Raw genomic sequence first — 21,445 nt, 5'->3', positions numbered from 1 at the left:
TGTTGATGATTAGAGAAGATGATGATGAGAGGAGCTGAAGAATGACTGAAGAATCGACACCCAGATGAGAATCTTGAGACTTGAGACAGGAACACAGCCAGTGGACTGGAGCAGCAGAGCACACGCAGGCCTCTCTCTTAGCAGGGAGAGAGGACAGACACACAACCTATTCCCTATGGGATAGGAGGTAGACTGAGGTAGCACAGGAAGTCACATGGTAACCCCAGCCAAAGCTCGATGACCATTGGAGTTACCATGGAAGCAGGGCACAGTCATGTGACATCCAGCCATTGCATCATCACACCATTAGGCATATACAGAGAAATATACATGAGAAATACCATACTTGAACACTAGGAGGCGACATAATACCATTAGACACTGATACCTGAATATACATGCAATAAATGAATGGAATAGCAGACCTGAATACTGCAGGGGTGACACAATACACGCAGTTTGCAGTGGACCATAGCTTTCCAGAACAGAACTGGTTATAATAAAAGTATGAGCATAAGAAGGGCTGTTCTGGGACACTGCACAGGGACCTAGCCAGTCTAGGCTTGGAGGCTGGAGGGTCCATTCTAGAATCTGGGTTTTCTGAGAGAGTCTTGCAGACTCTCTCTCATGCTCGAAGTGAAGCCACAAATAAGTCCTATCTTAGGATCTGGAAGATTTTCCAGGCTTGGGGTTCTAATAAAGGATTTAATCCATCTAAACCATCTATTCCGCAAATATTAGAATTTTTGCAGGGAGGGTTTGATAGAGGTCTCAAGCCTGGATCTATTAAGGTACAGATAGAAGCGCTTTCAGCCCATTTAAACTCGCGTCTATTTCATAGTATGGAGATTAAGAACTTTGTCAAGGAGGTAACTAGATTAAGACCTAATCTAACAAGGCATGTAGACACTTGGGACCTATCTCTGCTGTTGCGATGGCTATGCCTTCCTCCATTCGAACCCCTGGAGGAAACTGACTATAAATATCTTTCATTTAAAACTTTTTAGTTGTGATCACTTCTGCCAAAAGAGTTGGGGAATTGCAGGCTCTTGGCTCCGCCCCGCCTTATGTCATCTTTTCTCAGGATAAAGTGATTTTACTTTTTCTTCCAGATTTTCTCCCTAAGGTGGCAACTTTTTCTAATATTAACCAGCCCGTTATACTGCCTGTCTTTTCACCTGCTGGATCAGCCCAAGAAGAACTAGATCTCTCTCTACTGGATGTATCAAGATCTGTAAGAATATATCTGGACAGAGTAAATTCATTCCGTAAGGAGGAGAATTTATTTGTGCTTTTTTCAGGACAAAGTAAGGGGAAAAAAGCGTCGAAAGCTACTATTTCCCGTTGGATCTGCGACTCCATAGCCCTTTGCTATTCTAGTGCTGGATTATCTCCACCAGAATTCACTAGAGCGCATTCTACCAGGGCAGTAGCTTCCAGTTGGGCAGAGCGTACCGCTGTGCCTTTAGAGGATATATGCCAAGCGGCGACTTGGACTTCTTTGACAACCTTTGTCAAGCATTACAGGTTGGACTCGATTGGTTCAAGAACAACCTTTGCAAAATCCGTTTTATCAGCGGCAATAATTAGTAACCCACCCGATGAGGAACATTCTTGCTAATTCCCCATACGTTGTGATTCCAATGGGACGATAGGGAAGCGAAAATTATTATGTTAATTTGTTTTCCCTGAGACCCATTGGCATCACAAGACACCCTCCCTTATATTATTCGTTTTAAATTGAGGTGTGTGGGGAGGTGGGACTTACTTATACTTCCTGTGGGAGGGGAATTAACCCCTTAAGGACCGGGCCTGAAATGGCCTTAAGGACCGGAGCAAATTTTATGAATATGACCTGTGTCACTTTATTCATTAATAACTTCGGGATGCTTTTACCTATCTGGCTGATTCTGAGATTGTTTTCTTGTGACATATTGTACTTCACATTTCTTGTACATTGAAGTCGATACTTATAACGAATCTTTATGAAAAACCCCAAAATAACGTGAAAAATTGTGAAAAAATGCATTTTTCCAACTTTAAAACTTTTCTGCTTATACAGAAAATGGTTATACCACATAAATGATATATTAAATAGCATTAGCAACATGTCTACTTTATGTTGGCGGCATTTATTAAACTATATTTCATTTTTTTTAGACAATAGAAAGCGTAAAACATTAGCAGCAAATTTCCAAATTTTCAGTAAAATTTCAAAATCAGATATTTTTAGGGACCTGTTCAGGTTTAAAGTGTATTTGAGGGGCCTGTATGTTAGCCCCACAAAGCATCCCATTTCAGAAACTGCACCCCCCAAGCTCTGCAAAAGCACATCCAGAAAGTTTTTTTTAACCCTTTAGGGGAGTCACAGAAATAAAAGCTAAGTGTGTAAGAAATTTGAAAATTTTAATTTTCTGTGCAGAGATTTTATTGTAATCCAATATCTTTCATAATTGTAAACCTATTACCAGAGAAATGCACCCCAATAATTATTGCCCCGTTTCTGCAGTTTATAGAAATACCCCATATGTGGCCCTAATGCGCTATTTGACGCAACCACAAGCCTCAGATATAAAGGAGCGCCTAGTGAATTTGAACACCTCAGTTATATTTGGTCATTTTTGACTGTACCCCTTCAGGTTGGCAGAGGCTCTGGGGTGCCAAAACCTAAAAAACACCCTTAAATGGACACCATTTAGAAAACTACACCCCTCAAGGAATGTAACAAGGGGTGCGGTGAGCATCTGGACCCCACAGGTGCGCCACAGATTTTCTGAACAATATGGCGTGAAAAAATAAAAATAATTTCTTTATACTGAAATGTTGTTCTAGCCTTCAATTTTTCATTTCCACAAAGGGATAAATGGAAAAAAAACCGCACAAAACATGTAGCGCAGTTTCTCCCGAGTACAGAAATACCCCACATGTGGACATAAAGTGCCAAGCGGGCGCAGGACGAGCCTCCAAAGGGAAGGAGCGCCAATTGGCTTTTGGAAGCTGAATTTCACTGGAATGGATTTCAAGGGCCATGTCGCATTTACAGAGCCCTCGTTCTGCCAAGACACTGGAAACCCCCCACAAGTGACCCCATTCTGGAAACTACACCCCTCAAGGAATCTAACAAGGGGTACAGTGAGCATATGGACCCCACTGGTGACGGGCACAAATGTAGAACAATGTGACGTGAAAGTGAAAAATATCATTTTTTCACTTTCAAGGCACAAATGTGGCCGTCATCAAGGGGTCAATATCCTCACTGCACCCCTTGTTAGATTCCTTGAGGGGTGCAGTTTCCAGAATGGGGTCACTTGTGGGGAATTTCCAGTGTTTTGGCAGCACGAGGGCTCTGTAAATGCGACATGGCGTTCATCATCCATTCTGGCCAAATCCAGCCTCCAAAATCCAAATGGCGCTCCTTCCCTTCGGAGGCTTGCCCTGCGCCCACATGGCGCTTTATGTCCACATGTGGGGTATTTACAGACTCAGGGGAAATTGCTCTACACATTTTATGTGTTTTTTTCTCTTTTAACCCCTTGTGAAAATGAAAAATTCAAGGCTAGACCAACATTACAGTGTAAAAAAAGTAATATTTCATTTTCACGCCACATTGTTCCACATTTGTGCCCATCACCAGTGGGGTCCATATGCTCACTACACCCCTTGTTACATTCATTAAGGGGTGTAGTTTCCATAATGGGGTCACTTGTGGGGGCTTTTACTGCCTTGGCAGCACAGGGAGTTTTTAAATGCAACATGGCCCTCGAAATCCATTCTACCCAAATCCAGCCCCAAAAAGCTAAATGGCGCTCCTTAACTTCAGAGGCCCGTCTTGCAGCTACATAGCGCCTTAAGTCCACATGTGGGGTATTTCTATACTCGGGGGAAATTTCTCTACATGTTTTGTTTTGTTTATTCTCTTTTAACCCCTTGTGCAAATGAGAAACGTCAAAACTAGATCAATGATGTTATGTACAAATTAAATTTTTTACACCTAAACATTGGCCTAGCCGTGAATTTTTCATTTTCACAAGGGTTTAAAAGAGAAAAAAAACACAAAACGTGTAGAGCAGTTTGTCCCGAGTACGGAAATACCCCACATGTGCACATAAAGTGCCATGCGGCCGCAAGACGGGCCTCCGAAGGGAAGGAGCGCCAATTGGCCTTTGGAAGCTGGATGTCACTGGAATGGATTTCAAGGGCAATGTGGCATTTACAAAGACCCTATGCTGCCAAGACAGTGGTAAACCCCCACAAGTGACCCCATTCTGGAAACTGCACCCCTCAAGGAATCTAATAAGGGGTGCAAAGAGCATATGGACCCCACTGGTGATGGGCACAAATGTGGAACAATGTGACGTGAAAGTGAAAAATTTAGTTTTTTCATTTTCACAGCACAAATGTGCCAGTCATTGATGGGTCCATATGCTCACTGCACCCCTTATTAGATTCCTTGAGGGGTGTAGTTTCCAGAATGGGGTCACTTCTGGGAAGTTTTCAATGTCTTGGCAACACAGGGCCTTTGTAAATGCGACATGGCATTCACCATCCATTCTAGCCAAATGGCGCTCCTTCCCTTCGGAGGCTTACCCTGCACCCGCATGGCGCTTTATGTCCACATGTGGGGTATTTCCGTACTCAGGGAAAATTGTTCTACACATTTCATGTTTTTTTTATCTTTTAACCCCTTGTGAACATGAAAAAATAAAGACTAGATCAATGATTTAGTGTAAAAATGTAATTTTTTTTTACACTAAATGTTGGTCTAGCCTTGATTTTTTCATTTCCACAAGGGGTTAAAAGAGAAAATTAACACAAAACGTGTAGGGTAATTTCCCCTGAGTACGAAAATACCCCACATGTGGATATAATGTGCCATATGGGCACAGGGCAAGCCACCAAAGGGACAGAGCGCCATTTAGAGGCTGGAATGGAGGACGAAGGCCATGTCTGGTTCGCAGAGTGCCCGTGCTGCCAAAACATTGGAAACCCCCCACAAGTGACCCCATTATGGAAACTACACCCCTCAAGGAATATAACAAGGGGTATAGTGGGCATATGGACTCCACTGGTGACAGGCACAAATGTGGAACAATGTGCTGTTAAAATGAAAAATTTAATTTTTTACACTAAAACGTTGGTGTAACTTTGAATTTTTAATGTTCACAAGGGGTTAAAAGAAAAAAATAAACGCCTAATCACGTAGCACAATTTCCCCTGATTACAAGAGTACCCCACATGGGGACACAAAGTGCAAAGTCACCGCACGGAAAGCCTCCAAAGGGAAGGAGCGCAATTTGGATTTTGGAAGCTGGATTTGGCCAGAATGGAGGACGAAGGGCTCTCAGAGCCCCTGTGCTGCCAAAACAGAGGAAACTCCCCACAAGTGACCCCAACGAACGCAGGAATCTGTGGTTTGTACGGGGTGGGGTCACTTGTGGGGGCTTGTGGGGCTTCCTGGGGCCTAGTCCTGGGGCAGCGCCTTGGGGGCTTGTCATCACTAAATGGTGACAACGATGAGGAAGAAGAGGAAGGAAGAGGGAACGAGGGATCTTCCTCTTCTCCCTCACTGGTTGTCTCAGTATCGGAGGCAATCCAGGCGAATGCCTCTTCAGCCGAGAACAACCTGTGGGCCATTTTGTTTTTTTTCTTTAGGATGTCTTCACACACACCGGATACGCGGATCCAGCGTCAGTGCATCCCTATGATTGACATCCCTCTGCCTATATGTAAGTTAACGCCCGCTGGCCGGAGCTTACTTTGCCTCCTCCCCGCTCCGGCTTGCTTCGGGGCTCCCGGCATCTGCTCCTCCCGCGCAGCCAATCAGTGAGCTGCCCCGCCGCAGCCACTGATTGGCTGAGCGGGATGTCCTGCTGAGAACCCCCGAAGCAAACCAGAGTGGGGAGGAGGTGATGTATGCTCCGGCCATCGGGGGGTTAACTTACATACACGCAGCGGGATGTCATTCCTGCTGCGTGTATTTATTCTCATAGGGATGCACTGGCGCTGGATCCGCAGCGGATTTCGCTGCGAATCTGCAGCGTGAAATCCCCTGCGGATCCGGTGTGTGTGAAGGCATCCTTAGAGGGGTGTGTAAGTGTTAGTGTTTTATGTACTGTTTTTACATTTTATTCGTGTGTTTTTTAAGAGGGGAGGGTGGCAGCGAAGAGGGTAAGAGGAGAGGGTGGCAGGGGAGGGGAGAGGGGCGGCAGGACGGAGGGGAAAGCAGTGAGGGTAAGAGGAGAGGGTGGCAGCGGAGAGGGTAAGAGGGGCAGCAGGATGGAGGAGAGAGGATAAGAGGAGAGGATGGCAGGATGGAGGGGAGAGGGTAAGAGGAGGGGGTGGCAGGAAAGAGGGGGGGTGGGCTGGCAGGACAGAGGGGGGCTGGCAGGACGGAGGGGGGGCTGACAGTACGGACTGGGCTGGAAGGACTGAGGGGGGCTGGCAGGATGGAGGGGGGGTGGCAGGACGGTAGGGGGTTGACAGTACGGAGGGGGGTGGCAGGACTGAGGGGGGGCTGACAGGACTGAGGGGGGTGTCAGGACGGAGGGGGGCTGGCAGTACGGCGGGGGTGGCAGGACTAAGGGGGTGCTGGCAGGACAGAGTAGGGGGTGCTGGCAGGACAGGGGGGGCTTGCAGGACAGGGGGGGTGCTGGCAAGACAGGGGGGGCTGGCAGGACAGGGGGGGTGCCGGCAGGACAGGGGGGGGGGCTGCCTGGACAGGGAGGGGGGAGCCTGGAGCTGGACAGGGGGGGGGGGAGTCTGGAGCTGGACAGGGGGGAGCTGGCAGAGGACATTGGAGGAGGAGGAGGTATCCGAGGAGGAGGTATCCGGGGGGGGGGGGGGGGGGGGGGGTTGTGGAGGGGGATTGGGGGAGGCATGCAGCACAGGGGAAGGAGGAAGCACCCGATGCGGTCCTGGAGTGTGCCGGGTGCCTCCTCCCCCCGAGCTGCCTCCCCCTCCGGTAACAGGGAGAAACTCCAGGACCGCGCTGGGCGCCGGGCTCAGGACTCGCCATCCCCATCATCACCTTCTCTGCTGCACATTCTTAGCAAGCAGAGAAGGTGATGATGGGGGTAGTAGTGTAGATTGCCCGTAATTGGCCGGCTGCCGGCAGCCGGCCAATCACGGGCGATCGGGGGGCCGGATCTAAGGGCAGGTGATGCCCAGGCACTGCTGTGGTTGGTGCTGTCTCGGACAGCACCAATCACAGCTCTGTGCCGGGGTCCGGTCCCGGAAATACAGCAAATCGCTGTGATTGGCAGATGAAAAGTCATCTGCCAATCACAGCGATCGTCGTCACGGGGGGCAGGGAAATTGCCCCCTATGTGACACATGAAGATGGCTGCTGATACTGTTTAAAGGGCCGGCGTACCGGTACGTCATCGGCGTACGGTTCTCTTTGTCCTCTCATCACTTCTTCTCTAGATAGTTTCCCCACTTCTTCTCCTGTTCTATCTAGTTCTTCTTTCTTGTACACTCTTTCTTCAAATTTATTGATAATTCTCTCTTTATTTTTATGATACTCTTCTGTGCTACAAATTCTTCTAGCTCGTATGAACTGTCCTTTTGGAATCCCTTTAAATGTTTGGGGCGCATGACAACTACTTCTTAATAATGTATTGTTTTTATCAGTTCCAGTCCAGTCTATTCTCAATACAGCGGCCAGGCTCATCTCCATGTCCAGCCGCTACACCCATGCCTCCCCCCTGTGCCAGTCACTATACCGATGCCTCCCCCCTGTGCCAGTCACTATACCGATGCCTCCCCCCTGTGCCAGTCACTATACCGATGCCTCCCCCCCTGTGCCAGTCACTATACCGCTGCCTCCCCCCTGTGCCAGTCACTATACCGATGCCTCCCCCCCTGTGCCAGTCACTATACCGATGCCTCCCCCCTGTGCCAGTCACTATACCGATGCCTCCCCCCCTGTGCCAGTCACTATACTGATGCCTCCCCCCTGTGCCAGTCACTACATTGGCTCCTTACTAAACACAGGATACAATACAAAGTCCTCCTGCTCACCCACAAGGCTCTCCACAGTGCTGCACCTCCCTATATCTCCTCCCTCATCTCTGTCTACCGTCCTACCCGTACCTTACGCTCCTCTAATGACTTACGATTAACATCCACCTTGATCCGCACCTCTCACTCCCGTCTCCAGGACGTCACCCGAGCTGCACCAGTTCTATGGAATCCATTACCCAAGACTGTCAGACTCACCTCCAATACACAAAGCTTTAAACGGGCCCTCAATACTCATCTATTCAAGCAGGCTTACCAGGTTCCCTAATTTTGACTACTACCCTCAACCTCCCCCCCCCCACACACACCTACCTCCACCACGCACACACAGCCACACACACACCTACCTCCACCACACACACACACAAACACACACACCAAGCATTTAAGCACTTAGACCTGTGCATGCAGGCATTGGCTGGTGACAGGTTCACCCCCCTTACCTGCACTGCCTTATTTATAATGATGGCCGGACCATAAGAACAATGAAGCACTTTGCCCCTCTGCCATTTTGTTTTGCACCCCCCCCCCCCTCCCTCCTGATAGTGTATAAGCTCATGCATGCGAGCAGGGACCTCACTCCTCATGTATGGATAATTATATGTATCTCTCTGTAATTTCTATTTTTTGTCTATGTATGTACCCCCAGAATTGTAAAGTGCTGCAGAATCTGTTGGCGCTATATTAACAAAAAAAAAAATATTATTATTATCAGTTGATTTAGAAAACAACGTGGTGGCAATTTTATTCTGCCTCTAGACAGTTCAACGTCCAAATAATGTGCACTATTTTCGTGACAGTCAAGAGAGGGCTGATATTAGAAAGAGGAGGATAGGTAGACAAAGGTTTTTGAGAACCGCAAAGAAGGGTACGTTTCCGTGCCACAAGTGTCAACATTGTAATTCTATCATTAACCCCTTAAGGTCAAAGCCTATTTTCGTTTTTGCGCTTTTGCTTATTCCATTTTAAGTTTAAAAGTCAACAGCGCTTGCATTTTTTCACCTAGAGACATATATGAGCGCTTATTTTTTGCAAAACCAATTGTACTTTGCAATGACCGGCATTATTTTTCCATAACATATGCTGCGAAACCGGAAAAAAATCATTTGCGCTGTCAAATTGAAAAAAAAAAACGAATTTGTTTTGATTTCGGGGAGTTTTGCATTTACGCCGTCCGTCCTATGGTAAAACTGACTTGTTATGCATGTTCCTCAAGTCGTTACGATTAAAACGATATATAACATGTATAACTTATATTGTATCTGATGGCCTGTAAAAAATTCAAACCATTGTTAACAAATATACGTTCCTTAAAACCGCTCCATTCCCCGGCTTATAGCGCTTTTATCCTTTGGTCTATGTGGCTGTGTCAGGTGTCATTTTTTGCGCCATGATGTGATCTTTCTATCGGTACCTTGATTGCGCATATACGACTTTTTGATTGTTTTTTATTACATTTTTGTTCTGGATTTGATGCGACCAAAAATGCGCAATTTTGCACTTTGGAATTTTTTTGCGCTGACGCCGTTTACCGTGTGAGATCAGGAATGTGATTAATTAATAGTTCGGGCGATTACGCACGCGGCGATACTAAATATGTTTATTTATTTTTATTTATTAATTTATATTTATAAAATGGGAAAAGGGGGGTGATTCAGACTTTTATTAGGGGAGGGGATTTTTTATTACTGTAACTAGAAGCCCCCCTGGGGGACTTGTATATACACAGCACTGATCCCCCTGGGGGACTTGTATATACACAGCACTGATCCCCCTGGGGGACTTCTATATACACAGCACTGATCCCCCTGGGGGACTTGTATATACACAGCACTGATCCCCCTGGGGGCTCCTATATACACAGCACTGATCCCCCTGGGGGACTTGTATATACACAGCACTGATCCCCCTGGGGGACTTGTATATACACAGCACTGATCCCCCTGGGGGACTTGTATATACACAGCACTGATCCCCCTGGGGGACTTCTATATACACAGCACTGATCCCCCTGGGGGACTTGTATATACACAGCACTGATCCCCCTGGGGGACTAGTATATAGACAGCACTGATCTCTCATAGAGATCAATGCTGTGTATATACACAGTAGATCGGTCATAGATTACTATGGCCTGCTGCAGGCCATAGCAATCTATTGCCGAGCCGGGATCAGCGTCATTCCGACGCTGAGGCCCGGCACGGGCAAAAGAAGGATCTCCCCCCCGCAATCGCATCACGGGGGGAGATCCGTCCCACTAGACACCAGGGACGTGAGGTCTGAAGCCTCTAAGTGCAGCTGTCAGGTTTGACAGCTGCACTTAGAGGCTTAATTAGCCGGCACGGCAACGGGACCCGCACCGGCTAATAGAGGCACTGCCCCGCGGGACCCCACTCTGAACACCCCGAGCGGCACCATGACGTATCAGATACGTCATGGGTCGCTAAGGGGTTAAGGATAACACAGTTAACCACCCGAAGAGAGGGTATGCCATTGACATTAAAGGTTGGTTTTCCTGCAGTTCCAAACAGGTTATTTACCTCCTTAAGTGTCCATGTGGATTTGCCTATGTGGGCCAAACATCCAGGATGATTAAGATAAGACAAGGAGAACATAAGTCTGCGATCAGGAAATGTATATTGAACAAAGGTACTGTACCTGAAAATAACTTTGGAGAAACTGGAGTTGCGCGTCACTTCGCGGAACATCGGCATCAGGTTAGCGATTTACGATGGATGGTATTAGAAGAGGTAGAAGGTGAGAACGAAATGCAGATTAGGACTAGGTTGTTGCAAAAGGAGGCGTACTGGATCCAGCGACTTGGGACGCTGAATCCAGGAGGTCTGAATGAAGTATGCGGTTTCAGTGCGTTTCTGTAACTTAGCATTCTTAGTGAATACTAGAAAATGTACCCGGCGCTGCCCGGGTATAAAGTGTCAGTGTGTTAATTAGATTTGTTCTAAGGTGCCCAGGAGGCCAAGCTAAAGGTATTGTTTCATCTGAGTTAATCAGTGGAATTAGTGTATACCTGTAGTGCATAGTTGGAGGGGCTCTGTATACCCACAATGTATAGTTTTTAGGGGTCTCGCATATCTGTAGTGCATAGTTGGGGGGCTGTATACCTATAGTGCATAGTTGAGGGAGGTCCTGTATACCTGCAGTGTACAGTTGGTGAAGGTCCTGTATACCTGTACTGTATAGTTTTGGGGTCCTGTATACCTGTAGTATATAGTTGGTGCTGTATACCTGTAATGTATAGTTGGTGGAGGTCTTGTATACCTGTAGTTTATAGTTTGAGGGTCCTGGATACCTGTAGGGTATAATTGGTGGAGGTCTTGTATACCTGTAGCATATAGTTCGGGGGTCCTGTATACCTGTAGTAAATAGTTTGAGGGTCCTGTATAACTATAGTATAGAGTTGGTGGAGGTCCTGTATACCTGTAGTGTATAGTTTGGGGTCCTGTATACCTGTAGTATATAGTTGGTGGAGGTCCTGTATACCTGAAGTATATAGTTGGTGGAGGTCCTGCATACCTGTAGTATATAGTTTTGGGGTCCTGTATACCTGTAGTGTAAAGTTTAGGGTCCTGTATACCTGTAGTATATAGTTTTGTGGAGGTCCCGTGCACTTGTAGTGTATAGTTTTGGGGTCCTGTATACCTGTAGTGTCCTGTATACCTGCAGGGTTGTATTTACCCGTATGGCAGTGTTATTCAGTCACAGTGTGTCGGTATTGGTCATGTCTGGTATGGGGGTGTTATCCAGTCACAGTATGGCGGTATTGGTCAGGTCTGGTGTGGCGGTGTTATCCAGTCACGTTATGGTGGTATTGGTCAGGTCTGGTATAGCAGTGTTATCCAGTCACAGTATGGCAGTATCGGTCAGGTCTGATATGATGGTGTTATCCAGTCACAGTATGGTGGTATTGGTCAGGACTGGTGTGGCGGTGTTACCCATTCACAGTTTGCCGGTATTGGTCAGGTCTGGTATGGCAGTGTTATCCAGTCACAGTATGGCGGTATTGGTCAGGTCTGGTGTGGCAGTGTTATCCAGTCACAGTATGGCGGTATTGGTCAGGTCTTGTGTGGCAGTGTTATCCAGTCACAGTATGGCGGTATTGGTCAGGTCTGGTGTGGCAGTGTTATCCAGTCACAGTATGGCGGTATTGGTCTGGTCTGGTATGACAGTGTTATCCAGCACAGTATGGCGGTATTGGTCAGGTCTGGTGTGGCGGTGTTATCCAGTCACAGTATGGCGGTATTGGTCAGGTCTGGCAGTGTTATCCAGTCACAGTATGGCGGTATTGGTCAGGTCTGGTATGACAGTGTTATCCAGCACAGTATGGCGGTATTGGTCAGGTCTGGTGTAGCAGTGTTACCCAGTCACAGTTTGGTATATCTGTTGTGCCCTGTATATACATGTACTGTATGGATCGAGTAGGGGGTCCTGTATATACATGTACTGTATAGATGGAGTAGGGGGTCCTGTATATACATGTACTGTATAGATGGAGTAGGGGGTCCTGTATATACATGTACTGTATAGATGGAGTAGGAGGCCCTGTATACATATACTGTATAGATGGAGTAGGGGGTCCTGTATATATATATGTCCTGTATAGATGGAGTAGGGGGTCCTGTATATACATGTACTGTATAGATGGAGTAGGGGGTCCTGTATATACATGTACTGTATAGATAGAGTAGGGGGTCCTGTATATACATGTACTGTATAGATGGAGTAGGGGGCCCTGTATATACATGTACTGTATAGATGGAGTAGGGGGTCCTGTATATACATGTACTGTATAGATAGAGTAGGGGGTCCTGTATATGCATGTACTGTATAGATGGAGTAGGGGGCCCTGTGTATACATGTACTGTATAAATGGAGTAGGGGGTCCTGTATACATGTACTGTATAGATGGAGTAGGGGGTCCTGTATATACATGTACTGTATAGATGGAGTAGGGGGTCCTGTATACATGTACTGTATAGTTGGAGTAGGGGGTCCTGTATACATGTACTGTATAGACGGAGTAGGGGGTCCTGTATACATGTACTGTATAGATGGAGTTGGGGGTCCTGTATACATGTACTGTATAGATGGAGTAGGGGGTCCTGTATATACATGTACTGTATAGATGGAGTAGGGGGTCCTGTATATACATGTACTGTATAGATGGAGTAGGGGGTCCTGTATACCTGTACTGTATAGATGGAGTAGGGGGTCCTGTATACATGTACTGTATAGATGGAGTAGGAGTCTACCAGTTATTACTGTGGATGTTGTGAGGCAGCTTCCCTAGCAACCATTGCTCCCTGTGAAAATGAAAGCAGTAATCCTATTGGTTGCTAAGGCTCCAACTGCCGTGTCTGCTGCAGCTAATTATATCACCTGTGTGTGCAGTGAGAAGATTTTCCCATTCATCTCTATGAGGCGCCTCTCTTTCCCCTCCCCTCCTGTACATCTGGCGGGGACAGGACCTTCGCAATAACCTTCCCGGGCACCCAATGTATCTGTGGGCCAAATTTGGGGTCAAACCATTCAGGCGTTTGGAAGTCTATAGAGGACAGACGGACAGACAGACAGACATACAGACAGAAGGAAAGACAGACAGACTTTGATTTTTATGATATAGACTAGAAGATGTACCCGGCGCTGCCCGGGTATAAAGTGTCAGTGTGTTAATTAGATTTGTTCTAAGGTGCCCAGGAGGCCAAGCTAAAGGTATTGTTTCATCTAAGTTAATCAGTGGAATTAGTGTATATCTGTAGTGCATAGTTGGAGGGGTTCTGTATACCCACAATGTATAGTTTTTAGGGGTCTCGCATATCTGTAGTGCATAGTTGGGGGGGCTGTATACCTATAGTGTATAGTTGGGGGTGTCCTGTATACCTGTAGTGTGTAGTTGGGGGGGGGCTGTATACCTGTAGTGTATAGTTGAGGGAGGTCCTTTATACCTGCAGTGTACAGTTGGTGAAGATCCTGTATACCTGTACTGTATAGTTCGGGGGTCCTGTATACCTGTACTATATAGTTGGTGCTGTATACCTGTAATGTATAGTTGGTGGAGGTCTTGTATACCTGTAGTTTATAGTTTGAGGGTCCTGGATACCTGTAGTGTATAATTGGTGGAGGTCTTGTATACCTGTAGTATATAGTTCGGTGGTCCTGTATACCTGTAGTGAATAGTTTGAGGGTCCTGTATAACTATAGTATAGAGTTGGTGGAGGTCCTGTATACCTGTAGTGTATAGTTTGGAGTCCTAAATACCTGTAGTATATAGCTGGTGGAGTTCCTGTATACCTGTAGTATATAGCTTTGGGGTCCTGTATACTTGTAGTATAGAGTTAGTGAAGGTGCTGTATACCTGTATTATAGAGTTTGTGTAGGTCTTGTATACCTGTAGGGTATAGTTTTGAGGTCCTGTATACCTGTAGTTTAAAGTTGGGGTCCTATATACCTGTAGTATATAGTTGGTGGAGTTCCTGTATACCTGTAGTGTATAGTTTTGGGGTCCTGTATACCTGTAGTGTATAGTTTTGGGTCCTGTATACCTGTAGTATATAGTTGGTGGAGGTCCTGTATACCTGAAGTATATAGTTGGTGGAGGTCCTGTATACCTGTAGTGTATAGTGTTGGGGTCCTTTATACCTGTAGTGTAAAGTTTTGGGTCCTGTATACCTGTAGTATATAGTTTTGTGGAGGTCCCGTGCACCTGTAGTGTGTAGTTTTGGGGTCCTGTATACCTGTAGTGTCCTGTATACCTGTAGGGTTATATTTACCCATATGGCAGTGTTATTTAGTCACAGTGTGTCTGTATTGGTCATGTCTGGTATGGCGGTGTTATCCAGTCACAGTATGGCGGTATTGGTCAGGTCTGGTGTGGCGGTTTTATCCAGTCTCGGTAGGGTGGTATTGGTCAGGTCTGGTATAGCGGTGTTATCCAGTCACAGTATGGCAGTACTGGTCAGGTCTGATATGATGGTGTTATCCAGTCACAGTATGGCGATATTGGTCAGGTCTGGTGTGGCGGTGTTACCCAGTCACAGTTTGCCGATATTGGTCAGGTCTGGTATGGCAGTGTTATCCAGTCACAGTTTGGTGGTATTGGTCAGGTCTGGTGTGGCGGTGTTATCCATTCACAGTATGGCGGTATTGGTCAGGTCTGGTATGACAGTGTTATCCAGTCACAGTATGGCGGTATTGGTCAGGTCTGGTATGACAGTGTTATCCAGTCACAGTATGGCGGTATTGGTCTGGTCTGGTACAGCAGTGTTATCCAGTCACAGTATGGCGGTATTGGTCAGGTCTGGTATGGCAGTGTTATCCAGTCACAGTATGGTGGTATTGGTCAGGTCTGGTGTGGCAGTGTTACCCAGTCACAGTTTGGTATACCTGTTGTGCCCTGTATATACATGTACTGTATGGATGGAGTAGGGGGTCCTGTATATACATGTACTGTATAGATGGAGTAGGGGGTCCTGTATATACATGTACTGTATAGATGGAGTAGGGGGTCCTGTATACCTGTACTGTATAGATGGAGTAGGGGGTCCTGTATATACATGTACTGTATAGATGGAGTAGAGGGTCCTGTATACCTGTACTGTATAGATGGAGTAGGGGGTCCCGTATACCTGTACTGTATAGATGGAGTAGGGGGTCCTGTATATACATGTACTGTATAGATGGAGTAGGGGGCCCTGTATATACATGTACTGTATAGATGGAGTAGGGGGCCCTGTATATACATGTACTGTATAGATGGAGTAGGGGGCCCTGTATATACATGTAATGTATAGTTGGAGTAGGGGGTCCTGTATATACATGTACTGTATAGTTGGAGTAGGGGGTCCTGTATATACATGTACTGTATAGATGGAGTAGGGGGTCCTGTATATACATGTACTGTATAGATGGAGTAGGGGGTCCTGTATATATATACTGTATAGATGGAGTAGAGGTCCTGTATACATGTACTGTATAGATGGAGTAGGGGGTCCTGTATACATGTACTGTATAGATGGAGTAGGGGGTCCTGTATATACATGTACTGTATAGATGGAGTAGGGGGCCCTGTATACATGTACTGTATAGATGGAGTAGGGGGTCCTGTATATACATGTACTGTATAGATGGAGTAGGGGGTCCTGTATACATGTACTGTATAGATGGAGTAGGGGGTCCTGTATATACATGTACTGTATAGATGGAGTAGGGGGTCCTGTATACATGTACTGTATAGATGGAGTAGGGGGTCCTGTATACATGTACTGTATAGATGGAGTAGGGGGTCCTGTATACATGTACAGTATAGATGGAGTAGGGGGTCCTGTATACATGTACTGTATAGTTGGAGTAGGGGGTCCTGTATACATGTACTGTATAGTTGGAGTAGGGGGCCCTGTATATACATGTACTGTATAGTTGGAGTAGGGGGTCCTGTATACATGTACAGTATAGATGGAGTAGGGGGTCCTGTATACATGTACTGTATAGTTGGAGTAGGGGGCCCTGTATATACATGTACTGTATAGTTGGAGTAGGGGGTCCTGTATACATGTACTGTATAGATGGAGTAGGGGGTCCTGTATACCTGTACTGTATAGATGGAGTAGGGGGTCTACCAGTTATTACTGTGGATGTTGTGAGGCAGCTTCCCTAGCAACCATTGCTCCCTGTGAAAATGAAAGCAGTAATCCTATTGGTTGCTAAGGCTCCAACTGCCGTGTCTGCTGCAGCTAATTATATCACCTGTGTGCAGTGAGGAGATTTTCCCATTCATCTCTATGGGGCGCCTCTCTTTCCCCTCCCCCTCCCCTCCTGTACATCTGGCAGGGACGGGAATGTTAGTGTAGCGGGGGGGGGGGGGGGGGGGGGGGGGTATGATGTATAGGGAGCCTGTGCTGTATGTTGTACCATGGTATGTGGGAATGTTAGTGTAGCGGGGGGGGGGGGGGGGTATGATGTATAGGAGCCTGTGCTGTATGTTGTACCATGGTATGTGGGAATGTTAGTGTAGCGGGGGGGGGGGGGGGGGTTTGATGTATAGGGAGCCGGTGCTGTATGTTGTACCATGGTATGTGGGAATGTTAGTGTAGCGGGGGGGGGGGGGGGGGGGGGGGTACGATGTATAGGGAGCCTGTGCTGTATGTTGTACCATGGTATGCGAGAATGTTAGTGTAGCGGGGGGGGGGGGGGTGTATGATGTATAGGGAGCCTGTGCTGTATGTTGTACCATGGTATGTGGGAATGTTAGTGTAGCGGGGGGGGGGGGGGGTGGTGGTGGTATGATGTATAGGGAGCCTGTGCTGTATGTTGTACCATGGTATGTGGGAATGTTAGTGTAGCGGGGGGGGGGGGGGGTGGTATGATGTATAGGGAGCCTGTGCTGTATGTTGTACCATGGTATGTGGGAATGTTAGTGTAGCGGGGGGGGGGGGGGGGGGTATGATGTATAGGAGCCTGTGCTGTATGTTGTACCATGGTATGTGGAATGTTAGTGTCGCGGGGGGGGGGGTATGATGTATAGGGAGCCTGTGCTGTATGTTGTATCATGGTATGTGGGAATGTTAGTGTAGCGGGGGGGGGGGGGGTATGATGTATAGGGAGCCTGTGCTGTATGTTGTACCATGGTATGTGGGAATGTTAGTGTAGCGGGGGGGGGGGGGGGGTGGTATGATGTATAGGAGCCTGTGCTGTATGTTGTACCATGGTATGTGGGAATGTTATTGTAGCGGGGGGAGGGGGGGGGGTATGATGTATAGGGAGCCTGTGCTGTATGTTGTACCATGGTATGTGGGAATGTTAGTGTAGGGGGGGGGGGGGGGGGGTATGATGTATAGGGAGCCTGTGCTGTATGTTGTACCATGGTATGTGGGAATGTTAGTGTAGCGGGGGGGGGGGGGGTGGTATGGTGTATAGGAGCCTGTGCTGTATGTTGTACCATGGTATGTGGGAATGTTAGTGTAGCGGGGGGGGGGGGGGGGGTGGTATGGTGTATAGGAGCCTGTGGTGTATGTTGTACCATGGTATGTGGGAATGTTATTGTAGCGGGGGGGGGGGGGGGGGGGGTATGATGTATAGGGAGCCTGTGCTGTATGTTGTACCATGGTATACGGGAATGTTAGTGTAGCGGGGGGGGGGGGGGTACGATGTATAGGGGGCCTGTGCTGTATGTTGTACCATGGTATGTAGGAATGTTAGTGTAGCGGGGGGGGGGGGTATGATGTATAGGGAGCCTGTGCTGTATGTTGTACGATGGTATACGGGAATGTTAGTGTAGCAGGTGGGGGGTGGTATGATGTATAGGGAGCCTGTGCTGTATGTTGTACCATGGTATGTGGGAATGTTAGTGTAGCGGGGGGGGGGGGGGGGGGGGGGTTGTACGATGTATAGGGAGCCTGTGCTGTATGTTGTACCATGGTATGTGGGAATGTTAGTGTAGCGGGGGGGTGGGGGGGGGGTATGATGTATAGGGAGCCTGTGCTGTATGTTGTACCATGGTATGTGGGAATGTTAGTGTAGCGGGGGGGGGGGTATGATGTATAGGGAGCCTGTGCTGTATGTTGTACCATGGTATGTGGGAATGTTAGTGTAGCGGGGGGGGGGTTGTACGATGTATAGGGAGCCTGTGCTGTATGTTGTACCATGGTATGTGGGAATGTTAGTGTAGCGGGGGGGGTGGGGGGGTGGTATGATGTATAGGGGGCCTGTGCTGTATGTTGTACCATGGTATGTGGGAATGTTAGTGTAGCGGGGGGGGGGGGGGGGGTATGATGTATAGGGAGCCTGTGCTGTATGTTGTACCATGGTATACGGGAATGTTAATGTAGCGGGGGGGGGGGGGGGGTATGATGTATAGGGAGCCTGTGCTGTATGTTGTACCATGGTATGTGGGAATGTTAGTGTAGCGGGGGGGGGGGGGGGGGTGTATGATGTATAGGGGGCCTGTGCTGTATGTTGTACCATGGTATGTGGGAATGTTAGTGTAGCGGGGGGGGGGGTATGATGTATAGGGAGCCTGTGCTGTGTGTTGTACCATGGTATACGGGAATGTTAATGTAGCGGGGGGGGGGGGGGGGGTATGATGTATAGGGAGCCTGTGCTGTATGTTGTACCATGGTATGTGGGAATGTTAGTGTAGCGGGGGGGGGGGGGGGGTGGTATGATGTATAGGGGGCCGGTGCTGTATGTTGTACCATGGTATGTGGGAATGTTAGTGTAGCGGGGGGGGGGGGGGGGGGGGTATGATGTATAGGGAGCCTGTGCTGTATGTTGTACCATGGTATGTGGGAATGTTAGTGTAGCGGGGGGGGGGGGGGGGGGATGTACGATGTATAGGGAGCCTGTGCTGTATGTTGTACCATGGTATGTGGGAATGTTAGTGTAGCGGGGGGGGGGGGGGGGGGTATGATGTACAGGGAGCCTGTGCTGTGTGTTGTACCATGGTATACGGGAATGTTAGTGTAGCGGGGGGGGGGGGGGGGTATGATGTATAGGGAGCCTGTGCTGTATGTTGTACCATGGTATGTGGGAATGTTAGTGTAGCGGGGGGGGGGGGGGGGGGTGGTATGATGTATAGGGAGCCTGTGCTGTATGTTGTACCATGGTATGTGGGAATGTTAGTGTAGCGGGGGGGGGGGGGGGTATGATGTATAGGGAGCCTGTGCTGGGTGTTGTACCATGGTATACGGGAATGTTAGTGTAGCGGGGGGGGGGGGGGGGGGGGTATGATGTATAGGGAGCCTGTGCTGTATGTTGTACCATGGTATGTGGGAATGTTAGTGTAGCGGGGGGGGGGGGGGGGGGGTGGTATGATGTATAGGGAGCCTGTGCTGTATGTTGTACCATGGTATGTGGGAATGTTAGTGTAGCGGGGGGGGGGGGTATGATGTATAGGGAGCCTGTGCTGTATGTTGTACCATGGTATGTGGGAATGTTAGTGTAGCGGGGGGGGGGGGGGGGGTTATGATGTACAGGGAGCCTGTGCTGTGTGTTGTACCATGGTATACGGGAATGTTAGTGTAGCGGGGGGGGGGGTGGGGGGGTGGTATGATGTATAGGGGGCCTGTGCTGTATGTTGTACCATGGTATACGGGAATGTTAGTGTAGGGGGGGGGGGGGGTATGATGTACAGGGAGCCTGTGCTGTGTGTTGTACCATGGTATACGGGAATGTTAGTGTAGCGGGGGGGGGGGGGGGTGGTATGATGTATAGGGAGCCTGTGCTGTATGTTGTACCATGGTATATGGGAATGTTAGTGTAGCGGGGGGGGGGGGGGTATGATGTATAGGGAGCCTGTGCTGTATGTTGTACCATGGTATACGGGAATGTTAGTGTAGCGGGGGGGGGGGGGGGGTATGATGTATAGGGAGCCTGTGCTGTATGTTGTACCATGGTATGTGGGAATGTTAGTGTAGCGGGGGGGGGGGGGGGGTACGATGTATAGGGAGCCTGTGCTGTGTGTTGTACCATGGTATGTGGGAATGTTAGTGTAGCGGGGGGGGGGGGGGTATGATGTATAGGGAGCCTGTGCTGTATGTTGTACCATGGTATGTGGGAATGTTAGTGTAGCGGGGGGTGGGGGTATGATGTATAGGGAGCCTGTGCTGTATGTTGTACCATGGTATGTGGGAATGTTAGTGTAGCGGGGGGGGGGGGGGGGGGGGTACGATGTATAGGGGGCCTGTGCTGTGTGTTGTACCATTGCGCTGAGTATGTATTGTCTTATTTATTGGGCTGCGCTGCGTCGCAGTTTATGTATGCCTGACGACGACTGATTGTAATAGATATTTTCAATCAAAAATATGTGACTTAAACATAATATATGTGATTTGTATATACTTTTGTATAAGGTTATAATGCATCCCTTTCATTCGTAGCCAGGGAATACCGATGCTTCCTAGCTTTTTAGCTTTTATTCTAGCCAGGGCTGATCACGTGATGCTTGACAAAGTGGAACATTTCCACGAAACGTCGCAGAATCCGGCGTCTGCTTCTGCAAGGCCGATCTCCTTCATGAGGATGACAGCGCTCTAACTGAGCTTTTGAAAAGACTTTGTCTCTCACAGCATCTGGACTTTGAGCACTTCATTCGGGTGAATATACCTTTGTGCATTTGTATCCTCGTTTGTATGGTTGGATAAAGAATATTGAAGCATAATATTTCGTGTGTGTATTTTCTCTTCATTGGACTGTAATCAGAGGTTGTCAGGCCCTCTGCTATACACATGTGAGAGACTCAGGTGCAGCTCATTTGATTATATTGCACATTGGAATCATGTATGTAACGCTGTGCAAGAAATACGAAGGAAATGTGTGAACATTGCCGTAAAGCGTTCGCAAATATTTTTCCTTCGCAGCTGCGGAGAGTGGAATTATATTGCGATTTTGGGGTGTTGGGTGCCCCCAGGCA

General features: G+C 48.0%; 1 protein-coding gene across 1 annotated transcript in view; it reads left to right on the top strand.

Moving 5' to 3' along the window:
* Positions 1–7,316: 7,316 nt before the first annotated feature.
* Positions 7,317–21,445, top strand: part of SLC5A2 (solute carrier family 5 member 2) — a 196,748-nt gene continuing 182,619 nt past the window's right edge. The window contains exon 1 of the mRNA XM_069984784.1: positions 7,317–7,374. The gene's annotated coding sequence lies outside the window, so the exon portion shown is untranslated. The remainder of the gene's footprint in view (positions 7,375–21,445) is intronic.

Source organism: Dendropsophus ebraccatus, chromosome 9 (genome assembly GCF_027789765.1).
Source record: "Dendropsophus ebraccatus isolate aDenEbr1 chromosome 9, aDenEbr1.pat, whole genome shotgun sequence".
In the NCBI taxonomy this organism is placed as follows: Eukaryota; Metazoa; Chordata; class Amphibia; order Anura; family Hylidae; genus Dendropsophus; species Dendropsophus ebraccatus.
The sequence above is the reverse complement of the archived record's forward strand: the minus strand, read 5'-3'. Positions and strand labels throughout refer to the sequence as shown.